This window comes from Jaculus jaculus, chromosome 1 (assembly GCF_020740685.1).
Source record: "Jaculus jaculus isolate mJacJac1 chromosome 1, mJacJac1.mat.Y.cur, whole genome shotgun sequence".
NCBI lineage: Eukaryota > Metazoa > Chordata > Mammalia > Rodentia > Dipodidae > Jaculus > Jaculus jaculus.
Window position 1 is genome coordinate 151,084,895 of NC_059102.1, and position 14,197 is coordinate 151,099,091.

A 14,197-nucleotide genomic window follows, 5' to 3' on the forward strand; every position below is an offset into this window, starting at 1 on the left:
CTGACGTCACTGCTACCACCCTCTCCATTTTGAATATTTTTGTTCATTTTTATTTATTTATTTATTTGAAAGTGACAGAGAGAGAGAGGGAGAGAAAGGGACAGAAGGGAATGAGCACCCCAGGGCTTCCAGCCACTGCAAACGAACTCCAGACGTGTGCACCCCCTTGTGCATCTGGCTAACGTGGGTCCTGGGGAAACGAGCCTCGAACTGGGGTCCTTAGGCTTCATAGGCAAGCGCTTAACCAGTAAGCCATCTCTCCAGCCCAACCCTCTCCATTTTAAACAGCTATTCCTAGCTGATTTCAGCCCACTCATGTGTCTGACAAGAACACCTTTCTCTCATGGCTTTCTGGCTGCCCAGCTCCTGGGCCACACTTACCTCACCTTCCTGCTCTTCAGGGTCAGCAGCCACTTAGAGGCTGGTGTGAGGGAGGGGCAGTCACACACACACACACACACACACATGCTTATAGCCATTTACAGCCTTTAAGTAAAGCCCCAAGTGTTCCTCAACCCTGCGAGGCTGACTAGTATGCTGCGCACATGGGGGACAAGTGTAGGTGACAGCGCAGGTCAGGGTCGGGTCCACCCGTATCCCCACCACCAGCACCCCGCCTCTCACTCTGAACCCACGCAAGGATGTCCCCCATGAAAGTTGCCCTCCTTATTCACACACAGACTTGAGGAAAACTTGGGAGTGTGTCCACCAGGCTGGATGAAGGCCACGTTGTCGGAAGCTAAGGCTGCCATGCACCAGTTCCTAGAGAGCTGCGGGTCACAAAAGGGGCCAGTAAGGAGCCCAGGACCCTGCCCACCCTGCACCTGTGGTAGAAGAAATTTAACAGAGAAGCCAGGCCCAGATGAGACTCTAAAGCTCAAGTGTCTATTGCACAAACTACCAGGGAGACCGCATGACCCCGAGTCTCCTTCCTATCCACGCAGCTTGGATGCTGTCTGGTGCCATAGGCACAAACACCCCTGAACACACAGCTTTCTGTTCTACATTTGTACTTTCTGATCATAGACTTATTGTGCCCCTAAATCATGTAACCTTAGAAATTTCTAACCCACCAATTGTGTAAGGAATTCAAGGTGAAGCCGGGTGTGGTGGCGCACGCCTTTAATCCCAGCACTTGGGAGGCAGAGGTAGGAGGATCGCCATGAGTTCAAGGCCACTCTGAGACTACACAGTGAATTCCAGGTCAGCCTGGGCTAGAGTGAGACCCTACCTCAAAAATAAAAAATAAAAAGAATTCGAGGTGGTGCTGGAGGGATGGCTTAGTGTCTAAATGCTTGATAACAAAGCCAAAGGACCCAGGTTTGATTCCCCAGGACCCATGTAAGCCAAATGCACCAGGTGGTGCATGTGTCTGGAGTTTGTTTGCAATGGCTGAAGGCCCTGGTGCACCCATTCTCCCTCTTGCTCTATCTGCCTCTTTATCTCTTTCTTAAATAAATAAAATAAATTTTAAGAAAGAATTCAAGGGCTGGAGGGATGGCTTAGCAGTTGAGGCATTTGCCTGTAAAGCCAAAGGATCCAGGTTCGATTCCCCAGGACCCACATTAGCCAGATGCACAAGGGGGCTCACATGTCTGGAGTTCATTTGCAGTGGCTGGAGGCCCCAGTACACCCCTTCTCTCGCTCTCTTCCCCCTTCTCTGTTAAACAAATATATAAATAAAAAAAAAAAAGATTTCAAGGTGATGTCAGACTTCTGCCATACTGTCTATAAAACCTTTGAGTCACCAGAGCTCAGTGCTCAGCCATTTGAAATTATTCCCCTGAGGAGTCCCTGTCAACATGAATAGATTTTCTGATTCTCCACTCTATCTTTGGCACCATGTCTGTGTGACTCAGTTTCCCATAACACCCCAAACTCTGTACATAGTATAAGGGAAAATCTTGGAGGTGAGTTTGGAAGGAAGAGATGGATAGGAATCTCAACAGTATGGAGCAGGCTTTATTTAGAGTGGAGGGCCTGGGAAGCTAACACCTCAGGTTCCAACAGCACTCTGACCCTGGGAACAAGAGTATGCACTGGGTGGCATGTGCTGGGAGGTTTTATTAGCCTTGGAGTTGTGGGTAGGGTCGTTCTAGCAGCATAAATGCGGAAGGGAGAGGTGAGGATGTGAGAGCTGCAAGCTGTCTGGAGTTATTTTAGTTTCCTGGGGTGGCCAGTCAGCAAGTGCCTTCTTACAGTCTAAGATAAAGGGGGCACCTGATTATCTCTGAACAGACTGTGGCTCAGGATTGTCTGCAAGTCTTCCACATCTGGGCAAATCCCCTGGCATCTGTCTAGGCTGTTTGCTAACTCCTTCACACAGTTCCCCCCACACCCATAGTTGGTTCTGGCTGCTGCCTAGACCCTGTCGAGAAACATCCTGAGGTGTTAGGCAGGTTGCTGTTTCCTAGCTTCCAGGCTGGGCCACTGACTGGCTATCAGACTGGCCAGCCACTCCCAGCCCCTTGGATGTCCAGTGTGAGTGGACAAGTGAGGAAGGGGAATTCAGGTTTATGGAACCACTGTGGCCCAGGCCACCAAACTGATTTTACCTTTTAATCTTTTAGGAAACACACATTTTAAGTGTGCTTTTTAAAAATTAATTAATGTATTTATTTATTTTGGTTTTTCGAGGTAGGGTTTCACTCTAGTCCAGGCTGACCTGGCATTTACTATGTAGTCTCAGGGTGGCCTTGAACTCATGGTGATCCTCCTACCTCTGCCTCTTGAGTGCTGGGATTAAAGGAGTGTGCCGCCACACCCAGCTATTTATTTTTAATTATAATTTTATATTTTATATTTTAATTATAATTTTTAAATATTTTAGTTATTTCTTTAAAAGAAAGAGGCAGAGAGAGAGAGAGTGAGGAAGAGACTGGGTGCTCCAGGGCCTCCAGCTACTGCAAATGAACACCAGATGCATGTGCCCCCTAGTGCATCTGGCTTAAGTGGGTCCTGAAGAATCGAACCTTTGGCTTTGCAGGCAAGCACCTTAACCACTAAGCCATCTCTCCAGGCCAAGTGCACGTTTTTAAAACCCTTCACACACACACACACACACACACACTTTTGGTTTTTGAGGTAGGGTCTCACTCTAGTTCAGGCTGACCTGGAATTCACTATGTAGCCTCAGGGTGACCTCAAACTCACAGTGATCCTCCTACCTCTGCCTCCCCAAGTGCCAGGATTAAAGGCGTGCACCACCACACCGGGCCTATTTTTTTAATCTAAGGTCCATGTTCATGTACATGGGCTTCTGGACCACACGGTCTATTTCCCCTCTGCCCTCTTCCCTTCCTGTTCCTTTTTTCTCTCTCACATCCCTGTGACATATAAATAAAATGTGGTGATTTAAAAATAATTTTTTTGACTTTGGGATGACTCAGAAAGTATCATAGTGCTGCAAAAAAGTGACTGGAGTACTGAGTAACATCTTGATCACACCTTCAAGGCTCAGGGTCTAATGCAGAGGAGGTGGTGGAAAGAATGTAAGAGCCAAAGGAAGGGTAGGACTCCTTACAACATGCTCCTCCAGACATAAAATGGCCTGGATATCCATGACCTCACAGTGCCTGATACTACCTACACAAGACCATCATAAGAGGAGGAAAAGATGATGACATCAAAATAAAAGAGAGACTGATTGAGAGGGGGAGGGGATATGATGGAGAATGGAATTTCAAAGGGGAAAGAGGTGGGGGGAGGGTATTACCATGGGATACTTTTTACAATCATGGAAAACGTTAATAAAAATTGAGAAAAGAAATAATTTTCTTTGGCTAGAGAGATGGCTTAGTGGTTAAGGTGTTTGCCTGCAAAGCCAAAGGACCCAGGTCTAGTTCCCCAGGACCCATGTAAGCCAGTGCACAAGGTGGTGCATGTGTCAGGAGTTATTTTGCAACAGCTGGAAGTCCTGATATATATCCATTCTCTCTCTCAAATAAATAAAAATAAAATATTTAAAAAAATAATTTTCTTTAATCTGGATTGCCAATTCTTTGGTTAATTAACAGACACAAACTCAGGGCTTCGGGTTCCAGGGAGCAACCCAGCACCCCATTTTAGGCCAGCTCCCTGTTTCATTTGGACCCCACTGATGGGAATTAGGAGTAAGATGGCCCCATTTTGTAGGTAGTTTTCAGGTCCAAAAAGAATAAGCAGTAATCTATATGGCCTGATGGAGTTAATGAGCACAGAGATTACATAACATATCCAAAAAGTAGAATCTTGGATCTAAAATTTAAAAAAAAAAAATGCCTTGGCTTTCAAAAGGTCAAAAGCCCAGACTTGCACTAACTCCCCAGGATGTTGGCTCGCCTATACAAAGTAACCAATCCTCTGTCTGACTCCTTAGCCTATCAGGAGCCTCCACATCTATCTCAGGTAACCAATCCAATCTCCCTTCACTTGACACTTAATTTGCATCCCCAAGAGCATAAAAAGCTCTGATTCATGTCACTCTGCCCCACCTGCTTGGGTCTCTGCCTGGTTTGGGAGCTGCTTCGGTAATAAACTCATGTTTGACTTGCTCTTCTGCTGAATCTGCACTTGTCATTCTTCCAAGGTCACTGTTTCCGTGACAGCTGACTTTGTCCCCTAAACTAAGCCCATCCAGAGACAAGAAAGGCTCCTTCACTGTCAAAACCAGCAACCTGCCCCCGCCCCATGCTACCTGGTTTGCTGGCAAGCAAACTCCATTAACCACTGAACCATCTCCTCAGCCCTTTACCTGGGTGTTGGCACTTCCCAGGGCCAGTCCTGGGCCTGGGCCTATTTCACGTAGGCCCAGGAGCCTGCTCAGTCCCTCTCCCCTGACAGCTTGCCTCTTGACCCAGCTCTCCTCTTTGCTCCTCACAGGGCTTGTCCTGTGTCCAGAGGCCAGAGAGAGTGAGCTGCATCCTTATGGCTCCCAGGTTTGGAGACAGTTCGGGACTTACTGGCCTGGTAATGCCGTCTATATACCTGTGTGGCCAGGTGCCTGTTGAGGTCACATGGAAGCTTTCCTGCTGCGTCCCTGTGCGGGCCACTTGCTCCTCAGAAGTGCCATCCCTCGTCTATGCTCTCCTCTGTTGCTCTGAACACTGAAAATGATAAGTTCAGGGCTGGAGAGATGGCTTAGCGGTTAAGCACTTGCCTGTGAAGCCTAAGGACCCCGGTTCGAGGCTCGGTTCCCCAGGTCCCACGTTAGCCAGATGCACAAGGGGGCACACGCACCTGGAGTTCGTTTGCAGAGGCTGGAAGCCCTGGCGCGCCCATTCTCTCTCTCCCTCTTATCTGTCTTTCTCTCTGTGTCTGTCACTCTCAAATAAATAAATAAAATTATTAAAAAAAAATGGTAAGTCCACCGTTTCTGAAATCAACAGCTAATAATGAGCCAGGCAAACTTTCGGAGCCCGTGTGGCATCACAGTCACATTGGGTATGCTTACACCTGCACGATTACTGCATCTTACTTGGGACCCGGTCAGAGGCCATAGAAAGAGCTCATGGGTCGCACACAGTATAGGGGTTCAGGTTCCTGACAACTCTGAGCCAAAGGCACTGCTTGGGTTCCATGAGTCCAGTGACCACAGGTCCTGGGACACCAGAGGCCAGAGCCCCAGCTGAGGCTGCCAAACTACATACACAGTGAATTCTGGGTCATCCTGGGCTAGAGTGAGACCCTACCTCGAGAAATAAAATAGTCATTGCAGATATAACATTACATTGAAGTCATACTAAGTGGGGAAGAGTCTAGCATCTGTGTAAGAGGATGGACATTTGGAATATGAGGAACAGGGAAGTGAAGGCAGAGATCAAAATAGTGAAGCTGTCAGCTAGATCATATACCATCCAGTCCCAGAGGCCCAACCTCAAAACTCCCTTTTCTCCTCACCCTGTGAATTCTGGGTGGCGCGGTCTCTGACCCTGAGGGACCTTGCTGTATGATGTCCCACATCCATCAGCCTGTCTTTCTCTCCCAGCCCCAGCGCTGGCTTTGCCTCTCAGTCTCACCCTCTGACTCTGGAGCCCTGACCCCCTTGAGCACTCACTTTCCAGGGATCCGTGTTGTAGCAATGGAGCCCCATGCCTGGGCAGACCACCCAGTCTTCAGTCACCCAATGCCCAGGGACCACTTTTAGGAGTCATGGTGAGGCTGTACTGGGGAGGAAGTTCAGGGAAGTGGAAGGCCCTAGTTAGTGCCTCCTGAACAACAGCCTTCCCTATACCTACCCTCACTATGGGATCTCCTGTTGGGGCTCCTCCCCTGGCCTAGAGCTCTGAGCCTCACCCTATCCCTGTCTCATTCAACCTGCTTCTTGTGTGCCTGTCTGACACTGACTTTGACCTGTGCCAGGCTGTACTCAGTCCATGGGTGAATGCTGAGCTTGACAGATAAAGGACAGAGAGGTGGTGGGGTGGGACTAGAACTCTGCCTTGCTGTCACCTACTCTGGCCTCTGTGGGTCCCTCTGAGGCCACTTGGAGCCACATGCTCAATCTCCTTGGCCCCTGGTCAGCCAACCCTTATCTGTGTAGGCACAGGGACGCAGGGTCTCTTTCTGGGAGGGAATATCTTCCAGAAGAAAAACAACGGGACCACTTCTATTCCTCAATGCCCTCACTGCCCTAGGTGGTCAAGCCACACAGCTCAGGGCTCATCGTGACCCCAGTCTAGGTCCCCTTCCCCTCCTCCTGCTCCATTGCTTTTCTCCCAGTGGGAAGGGCCTGTGACCTCCTGTGAGCTTGACTCACCAGGGAGCTTGTCAACATGGCTGGCCACTGGGTCGTCCCTGCCTACAAAGCTGTGCCTTGTCCCCAGGGCAGTGGCCAAGGTAACCTTGATCCATTGTTCAAACATGGCCCCGTCAGATGCCTTCTGGCACCAATAGGACGCTGGTTTTGAAATATCAATCTTCAAGAACAACAGTGGGGTGTTTTCACGGGCCAGCTTCTGAGACACAGCTCAACGCCTCCCCATCACGTGTTCTCAGCTTCAAGCCTGACCCTCTGTCCTCACTCCCAGCTTAGAGCAACACGCTTGCTCTGGGTTTTATTTAGTTTAGAGTGTTTGTGCATCAGAGTCAGAATACACTGATGGCCAGAGACACTGCGCTGCCACCCTGGGAGCCCGCGTGGACTACAGCAATGTGAGTGATTGGGCATGGTCACCTCTGCTCAGCTGCCAGTCTCAAGCAGCACTCGTCCCAACCTGCCCATCAGTGCCCAGCACTTCACACACTGACTGGGTTCTCACAGTGATACCTTGTGATGCCAGTACCCCTATCGTGCTTGGCAGGTGTGGAAACTGAGGTACATGACAGAGGAATTGAAAACCACAGCAAGTTCAAACAGCTGGCACAGGAGCCTATTGGGACAGAAACCGAGCGCTGGGTATATGGGCACAGGAGGAAAAGTCTAGGCGCTCTGACAGCGGTGCACATGCACGCCATGAGGGATACGCAGATCAAAAGCTTCCATATGGGGCTGGAGAGATAGCTTAGTGGTTAAGCGCTTGCCTGTGAAGCCTAAGGACCCCGGTTCGAGGCTCGGTTCCCCAGGACCCACATCGGCCAGATGCACAAGGGGCGCACGTGTCTGGAGTTCATTTGCAGAGGCTGGAAGCCCTGGCGCGCGCATTCTCTCTCTCTCTCCCTCTATCTGTCTTTCTCTCTGTGTCTGTCGCTCTCAAATAAATAAATAATTAATTTTAAAAAAAGTTTCCATATGATGGGCTGGAAAGATGGCTTAGCAGTTAAGTGCTTGCCTGTGAAGCCTAAGGACCCCGGTTCAAGGCTCAATTCCCCAGGACCCACGTTAGCCAGATGTGCAAGGTGGTGCATGCATCTGGAGTTCGTTTGCAGTGGCTGGAGGCCTTGACGCACCCATTCTCTCTCTCTCTCTCTCTCTCTCTCTCTGTCTCTTTTTCTCTCTACCGCTCTCAAATAAATAAATAAAAATAAAAACAAAAAAAAATTTTAAGTTTCCATATGACAAGGGACAAAAACAGGAAGGGGAAAAGCAGGTGACAGACTACAGGCCGGGCTCTTTGCCCCTTAGGAAAGCAGAGATACACTGGTGTCCAATATAGACAATTAAAATCAACACAGAAAAACAAACTGGAAAGTGGACAAGGGGTGTGAGGAGGAAGCCAGAGTGTCACCCGCCTGGGAAGAAGCACATCTAAACAGGAACAATAGGGGATTATGAGCCACACTGAGTGACAGAGAAAATAGGACCTGCGGAGCAGTCCACCCTGTGGGACACAGCCCCTGTGAGAGTTAGCCACCTCCTACCATCCCTCCAATGCCACCTCTTCTTACCAGTGGCACCCCTTCTCCCCAGCAGCCCATGGCCTCATCGGCAGCTTCCTTTGTGTTCCTTGCTGTGGCTCAATAGGCTGTACCAAGAGCTGGGACAAAAGTCCTGAAGCTGAGCTGGTCTAGGAGTACCTGCTATTCTCCACCCAACAGAGCTGGTCTTCCAAGCTCCGAGCCCCTCAAGAAGGGTGCTAAGCTCTTCCAGACTTCTGTGTCCCAAAGTCAAAGTGTCCAAAGACAGGCAGCTTCTCAAACACCCATCCCAAAGCAGTCCACTGGGTTTCTGTGGCAGTTTGATGCAGGTGTCCCCATAAACTTATGTGTCTGAATGCTAGATTCCCAGCAGATGGAGATTTGGGAATTAATGCCTCCTGGAGGCAGTGTGTTGTTGGGGGTGGGTTTATGGGTGTTATAGCCGGTTTCCTCATGCCAGTGTTTGGCACACTCCCCTGTTCCTGTTGCCCACCTTATGTGGTCCAGAGAGTGATGTTTACCCTCTGCTCATGACAGCATTTTCCCCTGCCATCATGGAGCTTCCCCTCAAGTCTGTAAGCCAAAATAAACCTCTTTTTGGGCTGGAGGGATGGCTCACCGGTTAAGGCGTTTGTCTGCAAAGCCAAAGGGCCTAGGTTCAATTCCCCAGGACCCACGTTAGCCAGATGCACAAGGGGGCGCACGCATCTGGAGTTCGTTTGCAGTGGCTGGAGGCCCTGGCACGCCCATTCTGTCTCTCTCTCTTCTTTCTCTGTCAAAGAAATAAATAAAAATAAAGTATTAAAAAAATAAGCCTCTTTTTCACAACAAGCTGCTCTTCATTGGGTGATTTCTACCAGCAATGTGAACCTGACTGCGACAGTCGCTGGTGTTGGGGACTCATGGAGGAGTGACTACAGGGTGAGCCTGCATCTTCCACAGAGAGCTGATCAGGGCTGACCCCAGCCGGTGTGCCTCAGCCAGGGACTTCCAGGGTGAGCACTCTTCACTCAGAATGGGGGTGCTGAGGGATCATGACCCCATCCTGAGCCTCCAGGAAGCTTCATCTTGGCCACTTAGCAGTGGGTAGAACATTGACCAGCACATTCCAGGGACATGTGTCCCTGTCCCAGGGGACTTGGGGACATGAAGGGAACCTGGGATCCTGATGATGTTGCAGAAATGAGGCTGTTGATAGGATCTGGGGTTGGCAGTGTAGAGCCGAAACTAAGGGAGGTGAGACACCACAGCTGGAGGCACCTACCCATGTTGACTTGGCTGAGTTGGGGGACGAATGTGGATTTTTAAAATTTTAACCTCTTATTTAGAGAGAATTGAGATTCACATGTACTGTAAGAAAGAATAAAAAGTGATCTCAATGTATCCCAGCCACTCCCGTGATAACATTTTTTTCAAAGTAGGGTCTCACCTAGCCCAGGCTGACCTGGAATTCACTGTGTACTGTCAGGCTGGCATCAAACTCACAGCAATCCTCCTACCTCTGCCTCCTGAGTGCTGGGATTAAAGGTATGTGCCACCACAACTGGCTCCCATGGTGTTGTAGACTGGTTCACATTGCTGGTAGAAATCACCTAAGCAAGAGCAGCTTCTGGGAAAAAGAGATTTATTTTGGCTTACAGGCTCGAGGGGAAGCTCCACGATGGCAGGGGAAAGCGTTGGCATGAGCAGAGGGTGGACATCACCCCCTGGACAACATAAGGTGGACAATAGCAACAGGAGAGTGTGCCAAACACTGGCATGGGGAAACTGGCTATAACACCCATAAGCCCGCCCCCAACAATACACTCCCTCCAGGAGGCATTAATTCCCAAATCTCCATCAGCTGGGAACCTAGCATTCAGCACATCTAAGTTTATGGGAGACACCTGAATCAAACCACCACACATGGTAACTTTTAATTTTAATTAATTAATTAATTTGCAAACAGAAAGAAGGGAGACAGAGAAAATGGGTGCACCAGGGCCTCCAGCCACTGCAAATCAACTCCAGATGCATGCGCCATATTTTTTTTTTTGCAGGTTTGTACAAACCTTTTCAGGAAGGGGGTGCTGAGAGTTGGGATGCACCCTGAGGACAGATTTGGGACTTTGTATTAGGATGATCTGAGAGGACATGGGCAGGGCTGACAGGAGACAGGATTTGTACCAGACATGGGGAGAGGACAGTTTCCTGAAGCCTCATTCCATTGTGTATATGGGAATTATCTCCCCAGACTTCACACCCACCTCTGGGCCTGTTCTCAGAGGAGGGGTCTCCCAGGCGGCCGTCACAGGCTCCCATGCAGACAGTGCCATAAAGTGCCAGCACTTGCTCCTGGGTCCCATTCCTGAAGTTCTGCATGTAGAAGATGGCGTGCAGTGAGGGCAGCACCTTGTTGTCCCCTTCATCGGCATGGAGATGTGGCTCAGTACAGCCCCCTGCCCTGTCCCATCCCGTCCCCCACCCCTGCTGCTTCTGGCATGGGTGTTGCTTTACTAGGCCACTTGTGACCTTGGTTAAGCAGCCACTGGAAGGAAGGGAAGTTGTTGCATGCAGCGCGCATGACTGTGTTGGCAGCATGAAACCTGCCTTCTGGTTTCTTCTTTGTCTATTTGCAGCCCTGATGCCCATGTGCTGCCTCCCTGAGCCCTAGCATAGCACCCTGCCACCCTAGTGGGTCCAGGCTAGTGACATCTAAAGAAGTGGCCAGGTTGGGGACCCCTGAGTTACTCCCAGGCTGGGTGCTCTTGAGGTCCATAAAGCCCCCCTAAGTCAATGCTCACCAGGCCACCTAAGGCCTCAGCAGTAGGAAATCCTGCCTGCCAGACCAGGAAGAATGGAGCTCCCCACTCACAGGCCAAGGAGAACTCCCCGTTCTTCTCTGTCTTCTCGTAGACTATGACCACACTCTGGCACTGCCCTTGCACCCTGGAAGCCAGCCCAAGGGAGACGCAGAATCAGTACCAGCCCCCGAGGGGTCATGGCAGAAAGTGACCCCATCCTAACATCCTAGCCTCCCTAACCCCACCCCACTTCCAATCTCAAAAGGGGTCTTTCAGTTCATCTCGCAGGGGACCAGCACAGAACACAGCATTGGGTCAGCCCACTGTCCGCGAAGATGTCCCCTCCTCCAAGTCCTCAACTTCCCGACCCCCAGGAATGAGCTAGGCACAGTTCACACATCAGCCCAGCAAGTATACGCATGTGCCAATTCCCCGAGGAGGCACAGTTCCAGCTCACAGACGACACTCACTTGAAGTGGACGTCAAATTTCAGGCTGCCGTTGGTTAAGAATCGGATTTTCCCAATGAAGACTCTGGGGTCCTCATCTGCTCCAATGCGTGTCAGGTTGTCCAAGGCCATGGAAATAGAGCACCAGATCCCTGAAATTTGTGGGAAGAGACTGAGTGGTGAGGAGCCCTGGGATGCCCTGGGGCTGCTGAGCCCTCAAAGCCATGCTTGGATGCCAGCATCCAGCTGGGGCCTCCTTCTGCCTTCCCAGGTCGCTCTATCTTCCCAGGTCTCTATGTGTTCCCAAGCTCCTCCATGCCCCCAGGTAGTCCCCTCTATCCTTTAAGGCCCCTTTGCCTTCCTAAGCCCCTCTCTCTTTCCAGGCCCCTTTCTGTCCTCGCCAGCTACTTTGTCCTCCCAAGGACTCTCTTTGGCTGCTGTCACAACTGGAGGGTGCCCCAAAGCCTGGCCTGGCCCCAGGAGGCCTGGCCCACCCTGGCCAGGCTGTACTTGCTCTGCACGACCGCGTGAGGGTTGAGCAACTGCACCGAGGCAAGGTTCGGTGCCAGGCCCCGGGCCCAGGAGGAGCAGTACCATCCTCTTTGGCCGGTGCCTTGGCCTGCAGCCCACACCCTTTCATACTCCTTTCTGCTCTGTGGTGGCCAGCCTCCTTAGAAAGCTCGGCCTCCAATCTGTCCACACACATCCTGTGCCCTCTGGGCTGGCAGCCAAACTCCCCTACAGCCACTGCCCTTGACCTCTTGCATCCACTGTAGAAAAAGCTGTGGAGTTCACTTGAACTGTTATGTGGCGACTTAGAAATTAACAGGAGAGGGCTGGAGAGGTGGCTTAGCGGTTAAGCGCTTGGCTGTGAAGCCTGAGGACCCCGGTTCAAGGCTCGATTCCCCAGGACCCACGTTAGCCAGATGCACAAGGGGGCGCACACGTCTGGAGTTCGTTTGCAGTGGCTGGAGGCCCTGGCGCACCCATTGTCTCTCTTCTCTGCCTCTCTTTCTCTCTCTCTCATGCATGCACACGTTCTCTCTCTGCCTCTTTCTCTTTGTTGCTCTCAAGTAAATAAATAAATAATAAAAATAACAAAAAAGAAATGAACAGGGGAAATAAGGACTGGCAGGATGGTGGGTGCCAGGTCCCTGGACCCACACTAGCCCTGCTGCAATTCCAAGAGATCCTTGGCCCTTGCTGTGTCTCACCAAGCCGGGAGAACAGTTCTCAATGTCACTTCTATACTCTGAGTCATCTAGAAGTTTGAGCCTTGCCCTTCCGCCCTGTCTTTCCAATACTGGCCCCAGTGTTTCTGCTTGAAGACATTTAGCTCCCCACAAGCCACTTGCATATCATATAGATCAGACCTATGGCTGGATAGGCCACACTGGCCTGGAGGATGTCACTGCTTCCACACACCTGGAATAGAACCTGGAGTCAGAGAGTGCCCATGAAGACAGCTCCTAAGTGGCAACTGAGGGCAGCCAAGGTGGGGAGGATGCTCTGGGGGAGTGGTGTGTGTAATGGCCGAAAACCAGACACGGGGGTCAGACTGACGGGAGGCTGTGGGAGGTGATAACAAGCTGTGTGCTGGTAATGTCTACACAGCCCCCACAAGTGTGTCACGGGGTGCTCTGGCTCCCCTGGCCTCCGGGCACAGGTGCGTTGGCAGCAGCAGGGGAGAAGAACAAAGCTAAGCTAGGCAACCAGGGCCAAGAACAGCCCAGCCCTCTAGGCAATCTGGAGGCAGCTGCATCAGGCTTCCCCGTGCAGGTCTGCCTGGGCCTGAGGTGAGTCTGAGACAGAGGAGAAGGGAACACCTGTCTCTGGGCCCTGGGCAGGTGTTAAGTATTATTAAAGCAGTGTTTAAAAAAAAATCATTATTTGTGTCAGTGATAAATTCTTTTTCAGACAAATTTTATTTACTTACTTGCAAGGAGTGAGAGAATGAGCACTCCAGGGCCTCTTGCCGCTGCAAGCCCCAGACACTTGCGCCACTTTATGCCTCTGGCTTTATATGGTTCTGAGGAATCAAACCTGGCCATCAGGCTTTGCAAGCAAGCTCCTTTAACCGCTGAGAAATCTCTCCAGCCCAAAGTCTTTAAATTCTTTTTTCAAAAAGTATTTTATTTATTTATTTGCAAGGAGAGAGAGAATAGGCATGCCAGTGCTTCTTGCCACTTCAAACAAACTCCATTTTGTATGTTTAGCTTTACATGGGTACTGGGGAATCCAACCCAGGCTGTCAGCTTTTGCAAGGAAGTGCCATTAACCACTGAGCCATAACTCCAGCCCCCCCCAAATTCTTTAAATTCTTATTGCAATGTCCTATAAGGAGATAAAGTTGTTGGGGGGGAGCACTTTGACTCCCTATTTTTCAGCTATCAGATTTTCTTTGCTGCCCTGAAGACATGGACCATCAGTCAAATACCAAGCAACAGCTGCCTCTACCACCCAACAAATGCCTTGAGGAAAGGGTATGAAGATTTGGTTTTGCTTTGCTGTGGGTTCGGGAGGCACAGCTCCAGCCAGGGCTATTTCAAACAATAACAGAGACTAGCAGTAAGGAAGCTCCATTTTGTTTTCTTTTTATAAAAAATATTTTTTTTTATTTATTTGCGAGAGAGATGGAGAGAATGGGCATGCCAGGGCCTCCAACCACTGCAAACAAACTCCAGACACATGC